The 13,226-nt window shown below is 37.2% G+C and overlaps 1 pseudogene; it reads right to left on the bottom strand.

Moving 5' to 3' along the window:
* Window positions 1-10,975: 10,975 nt before the first annotated feature.
* LOC145505274 (E3 ubiquitin-protein ligase RNFT1 pseudogene) lies at window positions 10,976-11,707 on the bottom strand (annotated as a pseudogene).
* Window positions 11,708-13,226: the final 1,519 nt, after the last annotated feature.

Here is a 13,226-nt window from a genome sequence, read left to right as displayed (position 1 = left end):
GTGCTGCGATGAACATTGGGGTACACGTGTCTCTTTCAATTCTGGTTTCCTCGGTGTGTATGCCCAGCAGTGGGATTGCTTGATCATATGGCATTTCTATTTCCAGTTTTTTATGGAATCTCCACACTGTTCTCCATAGTGGCTGTACTAGTTTGCATTCCCACCAACAGTGTAAGAGGGTTCCCTTTTCTAATAGTGGAGAGATTAAAGCAAATGGAAGTTGGCAGGAATCAGTGGCTTCTAGAAAATTTCCCTTCACTAGACCTACTGAAAAGCCCTGCTGTGAGCATTGACCTTATTTTGAATATCCAACTTCTTCATGTTGTTTTGATAATAAGGATTTCATAATCTCTAGAGTTTAGTAATTGGTTACAGGAATAGCATGGATGCTTAGGTGGTTAATGATGGACCATAAACTATTGTTAGATTCCTTAACATAACTGATTTGTGGCTCATTCTTGCATCACTGTTTTCTCTGTCCACAATGCTTTAATAAATATGGCATGCTCATTCTTTTTGGAACCAAATGTTGGTCTTGAATTTCAGTAGCCTGTGAGAGACCATGTCCCCTGGTTGACAGCGATCAGTTCAGTTCAGTTGCTCAGTCATGTCTGACTCTTTGCGACCCCATGGACTGCTGCACGCCAGGCTTCCCTGTCCATCACCAACTCCCAGAGCTTACTCAAACTCATGTCCATCGAGTTGGTGATGCCATCCAACCATCTCATCCTCTGTGGCCCCCTTCTCCTCCTGCCTTCAATCTTTCCCAGCATCAGGGTCTTTTCCAATGAGTCAACTCTTCACATCAGGTGGCCAAAGTATTGGAGTTTCAGCTTCAGCATCAGTCCTTCCAATGAATATTCAGTACTGATTTCCTTTAGGATTGACTGATTAGATCTCCCTGCAGTTCTAGAGACTCTCAAGAGTCTTCTCCAACACTACAGTTCAAAAGCATAAATTCTTCAGTGTTCAGCTTACTTTATGGTCCAACTCTCACATCCATACATGACCACTGGAAAAGCCATAGCTTTGACTAGATGGACCTCTGTTGGCAAAGTAATGTCTCTGCTTTTTAATATGCTGTCTAGGTTGGTCATAGCTTTTCTTCCAAGGAGCAAGCGTCTTTTAATTTCATGGCTGCTATCACCATCTGCAGTGATTTTGGAGCCCAAGAAAGTAAAGTCTGTCACGGTTTCCATTGTTTCCCCATCTATTTCCCATGAAGTGATGGGACCAGATGCCATGATCTTAGTTTTCTGAATGTTGAGTTTTAAGCTAACTTTTTCACTCTCGTTTTTCACTTTCATCAAGAGGCTCTTTAGTTTCTCTTCCCTTTCTGCCATAAGGATGCTGTCATGTGCATATCTGAGGTTATTGATATTTCTCCCGGCAATCTTGATTCCAGCTTGTGCTTCATCCAGCCCAGCATTTCTCATGATGTACTCTGCATATAAGTTAAATAAGCAGGGTGACAATATACATCCTTGATGTACTCCTTTCGTGATTTGGAACCAGTCTGTTGTTCCATGTCCAGTTCTAACTGTTGCTTCTTGACCTGCCTACAGATTTCTCAGGAGGCAGGTAAGTTGGTTTGGTATTACCATCTCTTTAAGAATTTTCCACAGTTTGCTGTGATCCACACAGTCAAAGACTTTGGTGTAGTCAATAAAGCAGAGGTAGATGTTTTCCTGGATAGCAAGAATGTATTTATATAAATTGGTAAACTATCTGTGCCACCATGCTTCTACTTTTAAATAAAACCAGTAGTTTAGTGAATAAGAAATAGCTAGCATCTTTTGTAGATATTTATGTGAAAGTTGTTGAAATATTGGACATAGAATAAAATAGTACCACCCAAGCAGACCCTATTTCCTTAAGAAAACATTGTCTACATTATAGGATTTTCTTTTTGAAGATATGAAGCAAAAGTGAGCTTCATAGATTAATTGTTGAGGTGTGTGGTGGGAGGCAACTTGTTGGTATACTCCTTTTTCTGTATTTCTCTTTGCTGATATGGGACATCAGGGCTGTTTTTAGTCTGGGACTCAGGGAGTGGGCAACCATCCACTGTGTTTTTGTTTCGTTTTTATTTCACTTGTTGGGTGATTCAAATGTTTCTTACTTTTCCTTAAAAAGATCCTTTGTTTCTATACAAAAGTGGACTTTTATTAGGCTTACTTCATTATTATAGGGGATTTCATTGCCATGGGCACAGACAAATCATATTAGGGAGCTAGTGTGCTCCTAATTGATCTAAATGAGCAAATGGCTTTCTTGCCTCCCTGTTGTTCATGCCAAAGCATCTTCTCAATGAATTACATTTTTACTTTCCAAATTGGATTTTGTTAATGCAAGTGATGCTAAATGGTAGGGATACTTTCCTTTATTTGTGCTAAGAATTGATCTAATTGAATGCTTATTCTTTAATTATTTTAGTCACTGACTTGTGGCTACTATAATTCCACCCCTGGCTGTTGGATTGTTGTAATACTAGTTTGGCCATTCTCATAATAGGTATTTTGACTTTTGTTTAAAAAATTGTAGATAATTAATGTTTTAAATGACCCACACACTGAGAAATTCATGCTTCTGCAAATCTCTTGGCTCTAAGATATCAAGTTGAGTGATAATATCATTGCTATATCATTTAATGTACCATAGAACAAGCTTTGCACTTAGAATTCCATTGTGGCAAGACAATGCTGTAGAAATGTATAACATTTTCAATTTTGGGGAAGTCTGGAATTTTCTATGCCTATCCCTCTGACATGGTGGTAAAGCCTTTTATATATAATAGTGTCAAATTTCTTTTCCTTCTTTTTCAGTTAGATTCTTTCACCTGCAATAAGTGAGAGAAATAATTAATATATTTAAACATATAAAAAGGAACAGTAGGGAAAAATGGCTCATAACAGAAGACATGTTGCAAAATTGTTAAGGAAATGACTTGGAGTCATTCAGACTTGAGTGCTAGACCAGGGCCACAACCTACAGATTGGACAAATTACTTCTCAAATATTCCATTTCCTCATCTCTTAAATGAGAATAATAATACCTACTTGCTGTGGGGTTGTATTAAGGATTAGATTAGAGTGTATACCTAAAGCACTTAGCATTTTATCTGGAGCATGGTAAATATTTAACAAATGTATTATTGTTGTTGATACACTTTCAGGCAGACATTGAGTTTTTTAAAAAATTATTTTACTGAAGTATAGTTGATTTACAATGTTGTATTGATTTGTTATTCAGCAGAGTGATTCAGTTGTACATATATGACAGGATGAGATGACTGGATGGCATCACTGACTCAATGGACATGAGTTTGAGCAAACTCCAGGACAGGAGACGGTGAAGGACAGCATCGCTTGGCATGCTGCAGTCCATGGGGTTGCAAAGAGTTGGACATGACTTAGCAACTGAACAACAGCATTTATATTTTCATCTTCTTCTCCATTATGATTTATTACAGGATACTGAATATAGTTCTCTATTCTATACATTTATCCATTCTATACATTAATGGATAGTTTATATATAGAAAGCCTCTGGTAATACCAAACTCCTAACCTATCCCTCCCCTCTGGCCCCCTCCTCCTTGGCAAAGTCTGTTCTCTATGTCTGTGGGTGGGCATCTGTTTCGTAGAGAAGTTCATTTGTGTCCTATTTTAGATTCCACATGTAAGTGGTATCATATGGTATTTTAGACGTTAAGTTTTATAAGCTGGTGGAGAGGTTCTTGTATATGATTGCAGGGAGCTATAAGTAACTGATTTGCCTTCTCATACCTTACCATTTAAATAATCTTGAAGAATATGGAAAACTATGATATTCAGCAACAATCTGCCCTGGTTGAGAAGGACTTTCCACCATCAATAAAATATGTAATTTTCTGGAAAAAATTACCTAAATTGATTTAATGTAAGTAGAAAATCTAAATAGTTCACCACCTCCCAAATGACTCTTAATGCAGATAGTTAGAAAAAGTGAGTTTTTTCAAGTTTTGGAAAAAGATAAATTCCATTTTATAGAACTGTTGCAGAGCATAAAAACGTAATGCTAAAATTTTATCAATTAATTTAAAATGGCATAATACTGATATAAAACTTGATAAAATTTTTGAACACTTGAACAAAGTTTTGGATACAAAGATGATCATCATGATGGAATGTCATTGAAATGCTTCACTTAAAAACATTTACTATCATGAGAAAATGTATAATGTTAAGTGAAATGAAAAAACATATTACATTTAGGATCCATTTTGTTAGCAAAGTATGTAAAAGGAAAGTAATTAATATAAATATTAACAGTAGTAAAATCTGGGTATTGCAGTTATGAATGATTTTTGGTTTCTCCCTTGTGCCTTTGTCTGCTTTCCAAATTCTTTACAATGAGAGAATTATATATTATTTCTATTCTTGGAAAAGGAACGTTACTATAAAAGAAGACTGACTACATCAAAATATAATCATGAAGGATATAATAAAATTGATAATATTTATGAAAGAAGATTTGTTAGACACTTTCACATGACTAAATTTGTCTTTGGAAAGCTTGGGAGGTTTCTTTAAATTTTTATTTAAATTAATTTATTTTTAATTGGAGGATAATTGCTTTGCAATGTTGTATTTCAGTTCAGTTTAGTCGCTCAGTCGTGTCTGGCTCTTTGCGACCCCATGGACTGCAGCACGCCAGACTTCCCTGTCCATCACCAACTCCTGGAGCTTACTCAAACTCATGTCCATTGCGTTGGTGAAGCCATCCAACCATCTCATCCTCCGTCATCCACTTCTCCTCTTGCCTTCAATCTTTCCTAGCATCAAGGTCTTTCCCAATGAGTCAGCTCCTTGTATCAGGTAGCCAAAGTATTGGAGTTTCAGCTTCAGCATCAGTCCTTCCAATGAATATTCAGTACTGATTTCCTTTAGGATTGACTAGTTTGAGCTCCTTGAAGTCCAAGGGACTCTCATGAGTCTTCTCCAACACCACAGTTCAAAAGCATCAATTCTTCAGTGCTCAGATTTCTTTATAGTCCAATTCTCACATCCATACATGACCACTGGAGAAACAATAGCTTTGACTAGACAGAACTTTGTTGGCAAAGTAATGTCTCTGCTTTTTAATATGCTGTCTAGGTTAGTCACAGCTTTTCTTCCCAGGAGCAAGCGCCTTTTAATTTCATGATTGCAGTCACCATCTGCAGTGATTTTGGAGCCCCACAAAATAAAGTCTGTCACTGTTTCCATTGTTTCTCCATCTATTTGCCATGAAGTGATGGAACTGGATGCCATGATCTTAGTTTTCTGAATGTTGAGTTTTAAGCTAACTTTTTCACTCTTCTCTTTCACTTTCATCAAGAGGCTCTTTATCAATTGGATCATCCACAGCTTCTGGTATACAAAATTCATCTGCTTAAATTTTTTTTTAATTTTTAAAGGATAAAATAGAAAATGAAGAAACATTAAAAGAGAAACCTGGGTTTAATTTTTCTTCATTTTCTATTTTGTCCTTTAAATATTAAAAAAAATTTTTTTAGGCAGATGAATTTTATCTGACAGAAGCTGTTGATGATCCTAATTTGGAATATAGCAGTGTTCTCTAGGGGATGTTTAAAGGTTGAGGGGCTTTCTCTTTTAATTTTTTTCCTGCTTTCTATAATGTAACAAAAATAGGAGAAAGCTGGTTTACCAAAAATTCAATAGCAAATAACTTTTATCAAAAATTTAACACAGTATGGTAAAGCAATTATCCTTCAATTAAATATAAATAAATTTGTTAAAAATTTGTTTTACACATAAATTCAATGAATTAATTGGAAAATACTGTTAGCCACATTAAAATAATTTAATATAGTGAACAAAAAAATTTTATATGCTAACTTGGATCTTATGTTTACAAACTAACAAATTGAATTTAAAGCTGTAGAAGTATCTCCCTGCACAATAATAGCTGCTCAAATAGTACATGAAAAAAATTAATTTCTTCAGAACCTTTGTTATATTCCATGCTCTTCTCCAAAGAGATTTTATCTGGAAGAATCCTAGAGTATTGATTTTCTGTCTTGTTCTTTGTCTTAACATAATATTCTGTTTACTATGTAAGATCACTGTAACTTTATGAATTTTTAAAACCTTTTAAAATCCATTTATGTTACTTGAATTTCAAAATTGTTTGGTACTATAAAGATTATTTAAAGCTTCCATTAGGAATTTCAGGATAACATTGATAACATGTATACATTAACTATGAGTAATACACATTAATCTTAGACATTCCATTGCTGAGAGGAAATAAAACATTATTTATAAATAATAACAAACATTTAATAAATATAATAATAATGTATTAATAAAATATTCAGTTCAATAATAATGCATTAATAAAATATTCAGTTCTTAAAGTTGTGAAAGGGAAAAAACACTTGAGATTTTAATACCCAAAGATAAATTCTTAATATTTTGATGTACATACTTCCAGTATTATTCCTATGTGTTTACTTATATATTTTAACAAATAGTGATTATGCTTTATATATTGCTTTAGATCTTGATTTAAAAAAATTTAACAATATAAGTATTTCCAATGTTCTAAATGTTCTTCTATTAGATGATTTTAATACTTCAATATTATTATTAATTAATGACGAAAGTGGAGTCACTCAGTCGTGTCCGACTCTTTGCAACCCCATGGACTATAGCCTACCAGGCTCCTCCATCCATGGGATTTTCCAGGCAAGAATACTGGAGTGGGTTGCCATTTCCTTCTCCAGGGGATCTTCCCAACCCAGGGATTGAACCCGGGTCTCCCGCATTGCAGACAGACGTTTTACCATCTGAGCCACCAGCGAAGCCCAATTAATGATGACTATATCATAATTTACATGGGCTTCCCTGGTGGCTCAGACAGTAAAGAATCTGCCTGCCGTGCAGGATTCTCTGGTTCGATCCCTGAGTTGGGAAAATCCCCTGGAGCAGGGAATGGCTACCCACTCCAGTATTCTTGTCTAGAGAATTCCATGGACAGAGGAGCCTGGTGGGCTACAGTTTATGGGGTTGCAAAGAGTTGGACATAACTGAGTGACTAACATTTTCACTTTTCACATCATAATTTATATACAGTGAAAATTTAGATTTTAAAAATAGCTTGCAGGTATTATAAATAATGTGGTGATAGAGTTTTTCTATTTCACATTAGAGGAACACAAAATCCCCTAGAGACATACACATTCCAAAAAAATCCATCAATTTATCATCAGAAAAATATGATTTTATTTTATCTAAAAACTTAAGTGTAAAATAAAAAAACTTGACTTTTGCTATTTATTTTTATATACTTACAGACCGTGTAGGAAGGGAGTTGAAGAAAATAAGAGAGACTTCTAAGGTAAAGCAGAGAAATTGCAAAAAGACCAATTGTATAGGATGATGGGGTAGGCACACTCCTAAGATGGCTCCCAGTGATCCCACCTATTGGTATTCATGTCCTGGTGCAAACTTCTTGAGAGTCAGCTGGGCTTCATGAGTTAGTTCTAGACAAGAGACTATGGCTGGGACTTCTGAGATTAAATTAAAAAATACTGTGACTTCCCTGTTGCTAACAGATCCTCTCTGTGGTCTTCTCTCATGCTTTGGTGAATAGCTGCTGAGTGGGAGAGGCACATGTGGCCAGGAGATGAGAGAAACTTCTGGCTCACAGGCAGCAAGGAATTGAGGTCTTTAGTCCAACAGCATGTGAGAAACTGAATACTCCAGCAACCATGGAGTGAGCTTGGGAAGTCAGTCCTTCCCAATTTGAACCTGTAGATCCTGGGCCATCCGCTTGGCTGAGAGACCGTGAAGCAGAGAGACCAGATAAGCTGTGCCAAGACTCATGACCTATGGAAACTGTGAGCTGAAAATTTGCACTGTTTCCACCTGCTAAGTTTTGGGGTAAATTGTCTTACATTTGACTAGAAAGAAGTCGGCAAGAATGAGTTCAAAGATCATGGAAAAGAGGCTTGTACTTGATATCATAGGAAACAGCATCTTTTACTTTCTAGGTATCTTTTGCTGAATGGATGATACTGACTGTATTTAAACACTTTAAATCTATTTAAGCACTTTCATAGAAAAGTTAGGAATATGGAAAAGTTCAAGGAAAAAATAAAAATCATGCATAATTTTACCACAAATACATAATTAAAATTATTATGTTGATACACATTTATCAGTCCTTACTCTACAAAACTGAATTATTCTCTAATAGTGTTTTATAATCTGGCTCCTAACCTAAACATGTACTATATTTTCCATTTTATATTCTTTTACCCATCTTTTAAATGACTGTACAGTTGCCCATTGTTTAATATATTGCAATTTATTTAACCAAACCTCTATTAGTTGACATTAATACTATATTTTAATGCATGAAATTTGGACTGTCCTAGAAAATCAAGGTTACCAGGATGGCATTTGTGTTTTGTTTCATGCTTTGCTTTATATCATAGACATAAGTGGTAAATTTTCCGAGCTAAAGGAGGACATAACTTTTATAGCCAGCTTTCCTGGGCAAAGAACACATTACTCTCCAGAAAATCTCATCAAGGGCATTTCTGTCTAGTGTTAAATGAAAGGGCTTAGATATAATCAAGTAACTGACTAGTGGAAATAAGTATTGGGAAGTATTAAAGCGTGAATCATCTATGACTTCCTTATTTAAACCAAGTTTTGGACTCCAGGGTAAAAGGAAATCATCATTTGAAATGAAGCTGATACAAAGAAATAGAGAAATGTTATAATAAAACACCTGCCTCAGTTTTTTAAGGTTCATCGCAGCACTGTTTACAATAGCCAGGACATGGAAGCAACCTAGATGTCCATCAGCAGACGAATGGATAAGGAAGCTGTGGTACATATACACAATGGAATATTACTCAGCCATTAAAAAAAATACATTTGAATCGGTTCTATTGAGATGGATGAAACTGGAGCCCGTAATACAGAATGAAGTAAGCCAGAAAGAAAAACACCAATACAGTATACTAATGCATATATATGGAATTTGAAAAACGGTAATGATAATCCTATATGTGAGACAGAATAAGAGACACAGATGCATAGAACAGTCTTATGGACTCTGAGAGAGAAGGTAAGGGTAGGACGTTCTGGGAGAATAGCATTGAAACATGTATATTATCATATGTGAAACAGAACACCATTCCATGTTCGATGCATGAGACAAATGCTCAGGGCTGGGGCAATGGGATGGCCCAGAGGGATGGGATGGGGAGGGAGGTGGTAGGGGGGTCCAGGAAGGGGAACACATGTAAACCCATGGCTGATTCATGTCAATGTATGGCAAAAACTACTACAATATTGTAAAGTAATTAGCCCCCAACTAAAATAAATAAATTTATTTGAAAAAATAAAATAAAATAAAATAAAATAAAAAAAACACCTGCCTCTGTTGATCTCAGTTGAGCTTGAAGGATCAGACAGTGGCCCTATGTCAGTGGGACAGAGACCCCATTGTGAGCACCACAACCAGCAGGGACATGTGTTGTGACATGATGTTCACATTTGACAGAGAAGTAATGTCCATAGTGATAGACTTTTTCCTGGACTCCAAAGTTACTGCAGATGGTGACTGCAGCCTTGAAATTAAAAGACTCTTGCTCCTTGGAAGAAAAGCCATGACCAACCTAGATAGCATGTTAAAAAGCAGAGACATTACTTTGCCAACAAAGGTCCATCTAGTAAAAGCTATGGTTTTTCCAGTAGTCACGTATAGATGCGAGAGTTAGACCATAAGGAAGTCTGAACGCTGAAGAGTTGGTGCTTTTGAACTGTGGTGTTGGAGAAGACTCTTGAGAGTCCTTTGGACTGTGAAGAGATCCAACAAGTCAATTCTAAAGGAAATCAATCCTGAATAGTCATTGGAAGAATTGATGCTGAACTTGAAGCTCAAATACTTTGGTCACCTGATGGGAACAGCTGACTTCATTGTAAAAGACCCTGATGCTGGGCAAGATTGAAGGCAGGAGGAGAAGGGGAAGACAGAGGATGAGACAGTTGGGTGGCATCATCGACTCAACGGACATGAGTTTGAGTAAGCTCCAGGAGTTGATGAAGGACAGGAAAGCCTGGAGAGCTGCAGTCCATGGGGTCACAAAGAATGGGACACAACTGAGCGACTGAACAACAACAACAAATTCTTGTAGAAGTGATGTTGGAGTTTGAAGAATCCCAAGGCACTTTGCTCAGATGTAACAGTCTGGACCCTAGACCAGGAATTCTGCTCTTGCTCTGAAAGCTGTGAAATGATAGCTTTATTTAATTTACATATATTGATGATGAAACTTTGGGTTTCTTCCCCCAAAAATGTACTCTATGAAGTGAAAAGCTTTTTGGTTTGCTGTATATGTATTTGTATACATGCTATGTATAAATCTCAGTTGTTCAGTCATGTCCAACATTTTGCGGCCCCATGGACTGTAGCCGACCAGATTCCACTGTCCATGGGATTTCCTAGGTAAGAATACTGGAGTGGATTGCTATTTCCTTCTTCAGGGGATCTTCCTGACCCAGGGATCAAGCCTGCATCTCTCTATCTATCTATATATCTGCAGGAGAATTCTTGGGGCTTTGAAGGAGTGTCCAACTTGTGATTGCATCAGAATTTCCGTAATGCTACACATAAAGTGAAACTGACCTTGCATTTCTAACAGGGCACAGAGATTAGATATGAGTGCTTCAAAAAGGCTTTTTCAAGATGAAAAGCAAAGTGCAAATATTTGAAGGTGGCAGAAAGAAAGATTAGAAAAGAATTGAAAATGAACACTCTTTTTAATTAACCTAGAAAAATAACTAGCTTTATAGAAAAAAAGAAAAAAGCCAGGTGGGTGGATGAAAAAAAAAGCAGTAAAATTCTTATATAGCTCATTTTTGATATGTCCTATTGCTCCAGTACTGTTGCCTGGAGAATCCCATGGACTTTATATTTGAAGGTGTGATGAGAGAGCCCCATCTTTCCATTTGGGACTATGGTTTAAAATCACAGTTCTGCGCAGTGGACATACATTCTTTTTGTAAAACCATAAGGTAATGCACTCTCCAAAAAAATATATGCTAACAGGAGGGAAGAACAATTTTCTGAAATTCAGCTTCACATATTGAACAAATATCACCTATACCTGAATAAGTCACTCTGTAACTTGATTGTGTAAAAAATATTCACAAACCTATCCGAAAGTTCTTAGATTTCCAAAAAATCCAAAAGCTTTAAAATGAGGTAGAATAAAGCCAGTAATATCCAAAGAACCTGTTTACTTATACTATTAAACTCCCTGAGGGAAATAAGGTAATGAAACCAAAACTGATAGGGGATAAAATTCAGTAAAACTGACTTAATTCTTCTAGGAGCATACCCCAGGAACCCTTAACTTTAAAAAGCATGATGAAAGAAGGCACCACTATAATAAGACTTTTTGAGCCATGAAAACCAATTTCAAAATGAAGTCTGTAATTCCAATAATCCAATGTACTTCTGAGAAGTTCGAATGATCCAAAATAGGATTTAAAAAGATTAAGTCGTAATAAAGAGACGGTGAATGAAAGAGAATGGAAAATCCTGCTAAGAATACCAGTAACCAAGCTTACTGGATCTTTGAGTACCTTTTTCTTAGAAAAGCCTGATTTGAAAATTGTTTAGAGGCCCAGTTCCAAGAGAAATTTCACATTTTTCTGGAGTTTGGATTTTCAGCATATCCTTTAGGCATGGCATTTGTCTGGGTACAAATCTCCAGATACAGATCTCCAGAATGAAGGCAAGGTCCTTCTCCTGTCCATCTGGTTGGAAAGGCACTTTGGGAGGCTAGGCAGCCTCACGGCCTGCAGTTCCTGGAGGACTGGCATGGCCCTGGTATGCTTTTTCTCTGATCCAAATTTCTTTGCATTAGGACTGTGTTTCCTCTCATGATGAGTGGATGGAGGCCCCATAGTGCTGTCAGGGACAGCAGGAGACAAGACTCAATTTATTCAAATTGCTACAACAGAGCCTGCTGAGACCAGAAACTGAAGCTGGAGAAGGAGGAGTTCAGAAAGGAGAGTGGATGAATCAGTGGATGAATCACTATGTTGTCTTTCTGTAGCAGTGGCATGGTCAAGTCGGGGCTTGAGGGGAGTCTGCTGTGAGGGACCACTAAGGGGGTGAGTGTAGAGGTCTGGGCAAGGCTGGAACTGGTCCTAGATATAGCCTCTGTGGATTGGCATTCCAGCCTTTAGTCAGCAGAGGAGGCAGACAGGATGAACAACTGGCCCTGGAGGCTGTAGTCTGGGGAAGGAGGAAGAGGGCAGATTGGCATCTGCCACTTTTCTGTGTCTGCCTCACCTTACCTCTAACTGTGACGACCTTCAGAGCATAAGGGCTGCAGCTTCCTTTCACTTTCCAAGTCTTATGCAAGTTCATGCAAGTTTCTAGCACAGGAGGTGGGAAGGAAGTTCAGGATGGGGAACACATGTAACACCCATGGCTGATTCATGTGAGTGTATGGCAAAAACCACCACAATATTGTAAAGTAATTAAAAAAAAAAAGAACCACATCTAACTCAGAATTAAATAGGGAAGGGGATTCTGTAATGTGGTTACAACTTAAGATTCACACAAAATAAAGCCATTTTATGTTTGTTCTCTCTGCATCACCTTCTTCATCCAACCAGCCACCAATTCTTGTTGATTCGATATCATTATTTCTGTGTTACGAACCCTTCCTGTCTCTGCCACTGCCCTTTACTAGTTCAACTCTTCCTACATTTTATGTCTGGAGTACCTTATTAGCCTCCTTACTTGCAGCTACACTAGATCTGGCCATGTAGGTCAGGCACTGGACCATGTCAAAGGTGCCATTTCATGACTCTCTCTAGCTTGTAGAGGATACAACACACAGAACTGAATGTAGTGGTTCCATCTCATATGTAGCCCTATTTCTTCCCCTCAGTAACTTGGGCCATCCTTTCGAAAGGCACAGTGGACCATGTCATTCTCCAAAATTCTTGGCCTCCCATCACCTCCCAGGTCAAATTTTAATTCCTAGCATAGTAGAAAATCCGTTCATGCTGAGCAGATGGGTTGTGGCTCTGGAATAAGAATTTCTAAATTGAAATCTTATCTTAGTCATTTGTGAAATATACGACCCTCAGCAAGTCACTTAATCTCACTGGGCTTTTTTCTTTAACTGTGAGATGGAA

This window comes from Giraffa tippelskirchi, chromosome 5, assembly GCF_054371585.1.
Source record: "Giraffa tippelskirchi isolate mGirTip1 chromosome 5, T2T-mGirTip1v1.2.pri, whole genome shotgun sequence".
In the NCBI taxonomy this organism is placed as follows: Eukaryota; Metazoa; Chordata; class Mammalia; order Artiodactyla; family Giraffidae; genus Giraffa; species Giraffa tippelskirchi.
The sequence above is the reverse complement of the archived record's forward strand: the minus strand, read 5'-3'. Positions and strand labels throughout refer to the sequence as shown.